Source organism: Erythrolamprus reginae, unplaced genomic scaffold, assembly GCF_031021105.1.
Source record: "Erythrolamprus reginae isolate rEryReg1 unplaced genomic scaffold, rEryReg1.hap1 H_10, whole genome shotgun sequence".
In the NCBI taxonomy this organism is placed as follows: Eukaryota; Metazoa; Chordata; class Lepidosauria; order Squamata; family Dipsadidae; genus Erythrolamprus; species Erythrolamprus reginae.
In genome coordinates, this window is record NW_027248463.1 from 151,388 (window position 1) to 160,091 (window position 8,704).

Below are 8,704 nucleotides of genomic sequence, written 5' to 3' on the forward strand. Positions count from 1 at the left end.
ATTATCATAATATTTAAAATTTAAATTAACAGATTAGTTGAGAACAAAATAAACTGAAATAAACACCTGAATTATACAGTCATTTGAAAACATTGATTTATTTTCATATATTGGAACATGCATTGCCAGACAACCTGCAAAAACAGTACAATGTTGAGCTTGGCAGCTCTGCTAACTGATGGAAATGACAAATGATGCAATATGAATCAGCATTGGTCCACTTTATTTGGATAACAGAATTAACAACGCCTGTGATCATTAATTGTCTTTACACCAGCGATGAAATGTACTTACCTTTCCTATTGGTTCAGAAGTGCATGCTTTTTGCACACTTGCTCACTTCACTGGGGCACATGCGCACCTTTTCACCCCCACTCCACTCATGTGCATGCTTTTTTTATCCTCTGTGCATGCACAGAAGGCTTTGCACATGTGCAAAGGGTTAAAAAAATGGCAACTTCCGGGTGAGTGGGCGGAGCCCCTCACTATCACCACGACCAGTTCTCTGAATTACTGGTGCCTGCCATTGCTGGGCTGAAATGGTAGTATTTCACCCCTGCTTTACACTGATGTAATTTTAGAAACATAGAAACATAGAAGACTGACAGCAGAAAAAGAATGGTCCATCTAGTCTGCCCTTATACTATTTCCTGTATTTTATCTTACAATGGATATATGTTTATCCCAGGCATGTTTAAATTCAGTTACTGTGGATTTACCAACCACGTCTGCTGGAAGTTTGTTCCAAGGATCTACTACTCTTTCAGTAAAATAATATTTTCTCACGTTGCCTTTGATCTTTCCCCCAACTAACTTCAGATTGTGTCCCCTTGTCCTTGTGTTCACTTTACTATTAAAAACACTTCCCTCCTGAACCTTATTTAACCCTTTAACATATTTAAATGTTTCGATCATGTCCCCCCTTTTCCTTCTGTCCTCCAGACTATACAGATTGAGTTCATTAAGTCTTTCCTGATACGTTTTATGCTTAAGACCTTCCACCATTCTTGTAGCCCATCTTTGGACCCGTTCAATTTTGTCAATATCTTTTTGTAGGTGATGTCTCCAGAACTGAACACAGTACTCCAAATGTGGTCTCACCAGCGCTCTATATAAGGGGATCACAATCTCCCTCTTCCTGCTTGTTATACCTCTATCTATGCAGTCAAGCATCCTACTTGCTTTTCCTACCGCCAGACCACACTGCTCACCCATTTTGAGACTGTCAGAAATCACTACCCCTAAATCCTTCTCTTCTGAAGTTTTTGCTAACACAGAACTGCCAATGCAATGCTCAGATTGAGGATTCCTTTTCCCCAAGTGCATTATTTTACATTTGGAAACATTAAACTGCAGTTTCCATTGCTTTATCTAGTAAAGCTAAATCATTTACCATATTACAGACCCCTCCAGGAATATCAACCCTATTGCACACTTTAGAGTCATCGGCAAATAGGCAAACCTTCCCTACCAAACCTTCCCCTATGTCACTCACAAACATATTAAAAAGAATAGGACCCAGTATAGAGCCTTGTGGCACACCACTTGTAACCTGTCTCTGCTCAGAATACTAGCCATTAACAATAACTCTCTGATGTCTACGCTTCAGCCAGCTTGAAATCCACTGAACTATCCAGGGATTAAGTCCAATCTTCACTAATTTATTTATCAGCTCTTTATGTGGAACCGTATCAAAGGCTTTGCTGAAGTCCAGATAGGCAATGTCCACGGCACCACCTTCATCCAACACCTTTGTGACATATTCAAAGAAATCAATGAGATTAGTCTGACATGATTTGCCTTCAGTAAAGCCATGCTGATTTGGGTCCAATAAGTTATTGTTTTTTAGGTGCTGATTTATCCTCTTTTTGAGTAGAGTCTCCATCATTTTAACTATAACTGATGTCAAGCTAATTGGCCTGTAGTTACCAGCTTCTTCTCTACTGCCCTTCTTATGGATAGGCACAACACTGGCCATTCTCCAATCCTCAGGAAAATCTCCTGTTAACAGGGATTGGTTAAACAAATCAGTCAGGTGGGTAGCAATGATAGATCTGAGTTCTTTAAGAACTCTGGGGTGGATGCCATCTGGACCCATTGCCTTATTTATCTTTAATCGTTCAAGTTCTTCTAAGACATTGGCTTCTAAGATCACTGGAGCTGAATCTGTACAGCTGGAAGCAATGCTATGTCTCTCTATAGTATTATTTTGTAAGGTGTCTTTTGAGAAAACTGAACAGAAGTAGCTATTGAAATGGTCAGCGATCTCCTTATTCCCATCAATGCATGTATTATTCCCGGTACTAAGCTTCGTGATGCTGCAGTTTTTCTTCTTCCTATCACTAATATATCTGAAGAAGGTTTTATCCCCCTTCTTTACAGATTTTGCAATTTCTTCCTCTTTTGAGGCTTTAGCAGCATATATTATCTGTTTCGCCTCCTTCTGTCTCATTTTACACACCACTCTATCAGCTATACTTCCAGACTCTTTATACCTCCTATAGGCAGCCTTTTTTTCATTGACTATAGCCCTTACATCATTGCTAAACCATAGCGGTTTCTTCTTCCTTTTACCTTTAGTTATTTGCTTTACATACAGTCCTGTGGCTTTTAAGATGGCCTTTTTTTAATACAGTCTACTGGGTGCTCTCTCCTGCCATTTTATCCCTCCCCTTTAATTCATTATTTAAATATTCCCCCATTGCATTAAAATTTGTTTTTCTGAAATCCAATACTTTGGTTGCAGTATAGGATTGCTCACAATCATTTTTTACATCAAACCACAAACATAGATGGTCACTGCAACCTAAATTTTCTCCCACCTTGACCTTTGAAAACCAATTCCCATTCGTAAAAACTAAATCTAGAATATTCTCCCCTCTAGTTGGTGTCTTAACTAGCTGTGCCAGAGCTGCTCCTGTAAAGGCCTCTACTATATTCTTACTTTTGCATATAAGGGCACTGGGGATATTCCAGTCAACATCAGGCATGTTGAAATCACCCATAACCACAATATCTCCCTTTACTGCCATTAGGGTAATTTCATCCACCATCTTGTTGTCATGTTCCTCAGATTGCCCTGGATGCCTATAGATCACCCCAATTCTAATGACACAACCATCTTTATTTTGCAAGGATCGTCTTTATTTTGCATTTTAGCAAGCAAATCTAATGCATTTTGTAACTAAAGAGAAACACCTGTACTTTTCTATGGCTATCACATCTTCAGAATCCTTTTTTAAAATTATTGGTTTTTTTAATAGTATTTGGGGCAAGCTATGGATGCTGGGAAAATACAGCTAAGGCTCAGAGAACATGATAACATAGAGGATAATATAATAAAATCTTCAGACTGCTTCTATATACGAAGAGTCCAAGCAGCCAAGCAATAGTTTCATTTCTCCACAACATTGTGAGAATATGACATTGGAAAAGCACAAGATGGGATTTAGCTATGCAGCACAAGCCCTAATGGAAAACATGAAGTAAATGAACCTGAAAAAAACCAAGCAACTAAATGGTTTGTTCTGAGGCTATGTCCTCCAATCAAGTTGGCCATGTGTAAGCAATATGGCATTCTATCTTTATTAAATCTTAGGGCCAGGAGCAGAATAAGAGAAGCAATGAAGGTCAATGACATAGCTGAATAATTTAATTTGTCCTCTATGTGCCTAAATTCTGTGCTGTTTTTCATTTTAAAGGCTGGCACCATTTCTACACACAGAGAAAAGTGAGCCTATGGGGCAGGTTGAGAGCTACAGACTTTGGGGAGACCTGAGGACATTCCAGTAACAGAAGCAGAAACTTCCCACCTTGATTAACATTTATTAAGCTTTTTGACTGAATTCATGGTCACTAAGAGATGTGCACTATGAATCTTTACTGTTACAGTAATTAGACAGTGGACTGCTAAATATATGGTGGTTTCATACTCTAGTCCAGGGCTGTCCAACTTATGGCATGTGCACCAGATGTGTCAAGTTCTGGCCATACCCACACTCAGTTTAATGAAAGTGAAAAAAATCCTGATACCTCACATGACGCCACCGTGACATTGCGAGTTTGATACCCCTGCTCTAGTCTATATTTGAATACACAGCCAATGTGACCTGCAGGACCAATGTTTAGATTATGATTTATTATGAACATTTATGCATATGTCTTCTTTTTCTCTAAACAAGTGGACACAATTTTTGACATCTAATATGAGTTGCCATTACTATTTTCTCCATCCAGCTGCAAATATTTTCTATCGATTATTGCATTATTTCAAAAGTGTCAATACCGTTTAGCCTTCTTCTTTAAAGTTAGTCATTTTCTTGATCTTCTCAACAAAACAAAACAAACAAACAAACAAAAACCAGAAAAAAGAATCACCTAAGTTTGGTGAATGTGGAGATGCTGTCACAGAGCTGGGAGGACAGTAGAGTAGCAATACCTTACTTTGTCTTTCTAGTCCAATGTTTCCCAACCTTGGCAACTTGAAGATATCTGGACTTCAATTCCCAGAATTCCCCAGCCAGCATTTGCTGGCTGGGGAATTCTGGGAATTGAAGTCCAAATATCTTCAAGTTGCCAAGGTTGGGAAACACTGTTCTAGTCAACCTGCTGTTTATGCGTGAATGTACAAATTATGAACTTATTAATACCAACCATATCAAACATTAGCTAAGCAGAATTATTTGTTTTCAAATTTTGCCCTTAATGGTTGGATCTGTACTTGAACAGAGTTCTACCAAGGATAGTCTGGGTCTAAGAGATTAATTTTTCTTCACTTCCCTACCCTCTCAATTATTAATTTGCTCCAGCACATTCCTCACATTTTTAAAATATATATTTAAAAGACATGAAACTAAAGAGAGAAAAGAGAGTTTCTGCCACTAATTTCGGGCAGATTCTAAAATCCAATATTAGGTACTTATTCATCTTTTACCCTTCCAAATTTCAAAGCATGAAGATAATAGTATTACATGGAAATTCACCAATAGAATAAATAATCCAACAACAGAAACTGTGGAGACAGATTTATGCTTTGGGTTCACTGAACAAGAGTTGCTATAATTATATAGTTCCGTAGGAAACAAAAAAGAGCCAGTTTGATGGAATGATGAAAGTATCAGATTAGAAACCAGGAGTTCTAGTACCTTTAGTCTCTTTGTTCTAAGGCAGAGACATGGCAAATCACTTCCAAAATAATGCCCGCACTGACTCAAAGGCAGAAGCCAGCCAACCCATACCTCTCTTCCACTTTACAACTGTAGACTGAAATAATATAGTTTAAATAATTGATAATTATCCTTGTGTTATAAGCTTGTGATGACAGAAACATGTCACTTCTCCAGTAAAATTATGAACTGAAGATGGTTTGTTTTCGAAGTTTGAGTGGATCTGATTATTCTCACTGATGCTGTTATCTGCTGCTGAAACAGCAATTCTAGTCAAATTGTGGCTGGCTTAGTAAATGTCTTATGTACTGGTTACACCCCATCAAACTTCACAGACATCCGGCTGTAAAGGGACCTGGGAGTTGAGAGAGAAGAACAGAAGACAAGAAGATAGGATGAGCATCAGTGCATAAGCAGCAGGATTCTCTCCTGGCATCTACTTATTCAGGAGAATAAAAGGGAGCAAATTAGGGCTCAATTATAGAACTAGCTGCTGAAACTGTTTCAGTTTCTTAGGCACAGAGCAGCAGCCCTTGGCATGGCCTTCTCTTATGTTCAAAAGAATCTTGATTCAGCCATGGTTGATTAGGCAGGCATGATTTGCCAAAATTATATGTGCTAATTATTCTTTAGGCAGAGGAAAATCAAGACAGAATTGGTTTATAAAGCACAAAAATAAATAAATAAATAATACTTTTTGCAAACATGCATACTTTTTACAAACATGTACAAACCTTAAACTTGACAGCTTTAAGACTTGTGATTCAACTCTTAGAATTCCTCTTCCAGTCATGCTAGCTCAGGAATGGGAGTTGAAGTCCACCAGCCTTAAACTTGCCAAGTTAGAAGACTCTTGCACCCCTAATTCCTAATCCAGGGGTCTTCAAACTTGACAGCTTTAAGACTAGCGGACTTTAACACCCACAATTCCTCCTTCAGTCATGCTCGATGGGGTAATACGAAGGCAAAGACATCCCAGTTTTTGCAAAAAAATGGGCCATGTTTTGCCAATTCTTTTGCAAAAATGGGGTGGGCAAAGGGTGTGGGAAGCCTGAAGAGAACTCCTGGGTTTTGGAAGATGTCAAAAATGCCCCAGCACCCAGTAGCTCTCTGCAGACTTTACAAACCCTCTGTCCATCCCATTTTTGAGAAAAACTGGCCCATTTATTGCAAAAATAGGATGCGGGGGCGGGGATTTAGGACAGCAAAAAATGGCTGTATTCGGGGTAAAAGACACATCAACATTTCCACCCTCTTTTGGGGGGGGAAGGTGCTTCTTATACCTCAAAAATATGATATGTGCTAAGGTAAGCCAAAGTTATTTGTTATTCTGAAGTGGAAGTCTGAATCTGTGCCTACCATAACAGTAGTAAGTTTTAGGTTAATAAGAATCTTTCCCAGTTCCAGGATGGATGGAAAGCATGACAAAGGTAGCTACTGTGCTGTGAAGATGACACTTTAATCTCTTTAACAAAAACAGAGTTGGACTATGTTTGTAACTCTATATGTATTTGCTTGGATATTGATGGACTGATTGTGCCATCAAATCAGTGTAATACCTTAGTGCCCACTTAGATTTTTTTCATTAATAATTTTTTTCACCACCATAACACATTACAACCATCACTGAGTCCATTGCAATAGGATAATGTGAGTCTGGTCATTTGAATTTTGAATAAGAATTTTGGGTTGATTTTTTTCATTAAGTTTATTTTATAGACATGTAAAAAACATTAAAAAAAACATTGTTTACAATATCTCCACAGATATCAATCACCCAGGCCATGTCCCAAAGGTGCTTTTCAAAAGGCAACTGGACTTTTTCCTTGAAAACATTTTGCTTTTCATCCAATATGTATCTTGAGTTCTGAATGAATGGTGGGGAACAGAAGGATTGATACTCTTCTATTCCTTCTTTAAAGAATACTTCTATTCTCCACCATTCAGTCATAACTAAAATAGCTTCTTGGATAGGACACAAAGTGTTTTAAAGGAAAAAATCCCAAGAAAGTAATTGCATTTTGAAAAACAAATTGTTTGCTATGTTTTCCATTGTTGAACTTAATAGGAATGCCTTTCTCACTTCTAAAAGATTGTTTTGCTTTAAATTGTCCTTTGTTAGTATTGACTAGATAAATAAGTCATACAATGGCTGATGATGCTCAAAGAAATTGATTCATGAGATTCTGAGGAAGTAGAATAATCTGTTTCTGTCTTTCATGCTGCAGGAAAATCTTAGGTGACTCTGGGTATCACTGTCATTGTTTTTACCTGAGAAACAAATTTGCCTATATTATTAAATATACTCATTGGAACAAATCCCTTAAGGCTGGCAACCAAATGTCGGCTAACCACCTATTGGCTTAATCAGGATATATGAGCTCACTCTTTTAAGTTCTCTTCATCTTTTTGAGATTCTTGTTAACAATTGTCAAAATATTTCTCTGCAGATGTGATACTATGCAGTACAATAATATATCCTTTTTATAGATATGAGTGCTTTATATTCAGTTAATATATTTCTCCTCCCTCTAGAGAGCAGGGACTGAGCAACATGGTCTATGCATATTTTCCTTCTCAATTAGATTCTCAGAGTGTTGGTCCAAGCACAGTTGATGATCACTACCCTGTAATACACAAAATGTCTCTTGGCTCCAAAATGAATAAAAGTAACCACATATATGATTCCTCCCCCATTCCCACTTCTCTAATTTGTCTTGAGGGGGGAAGTATTTCTTAGAAGATAAATTGCATATATCCCTCCAAAGACTTTCTGTATTCTCAGAAGGATAGTATATTCACTGTCCTAGAAGCCTGCGCCACGGCTTTCTTAGATATTTCATTCATTTATCAAGGCCACATCCTCCTTATTTCCATTAAAAAGTGTCCTTGGAATCAAAATTTCCCCATTGGCTTTCTACATTGAAGTTGACATAAAAGTTTCATAGCAACATCCCAGATATTCTGCTGTCAGTTTAATAACACAACCAGAGCACTGTTCCCTTTCCGGCTTGGAGGCATAGGAGGACGGCTGTCATACATTGTCTCTAATGTATTTTTTAAAAGGTCAGGTTGTTTGTGGTACTACTTATGTCTGTTATCCTTTTGCTCATTATTTTTTATTTATGTTTCCTACTCGTTCAATTGTTCAAAACAGTTTGTAGAAAAATAAAGCCAGGTGAACAGCTAAATAAAATCTCTAGGTAACTATGGTTTGCCAAATACCCAGATTCACTGGTAATTATTCTAGGTTATTTTAACAAAGGTAACTTAAGGGAAGAGATTCCAAAATATTTTCAGCATGTCAATTGTCCCAAAAGAGGCAAGAATACTTTAGATCACTGCTACACAACATTAAAAGATGCTTATCTATCCTTACTACTCTGATCATAGGTCTTCTCCCTGTACCTGCTTACAGACAAAGATTTAACCGCATGAAGCCAACAATTAAATCAGTCAGGACTTGGACAGAAGAGGCAAAGTTAAAGCTACAGGCTTGCTTTGACTGTACGGACCGGAGTGTTTTTGAAAATACCTCT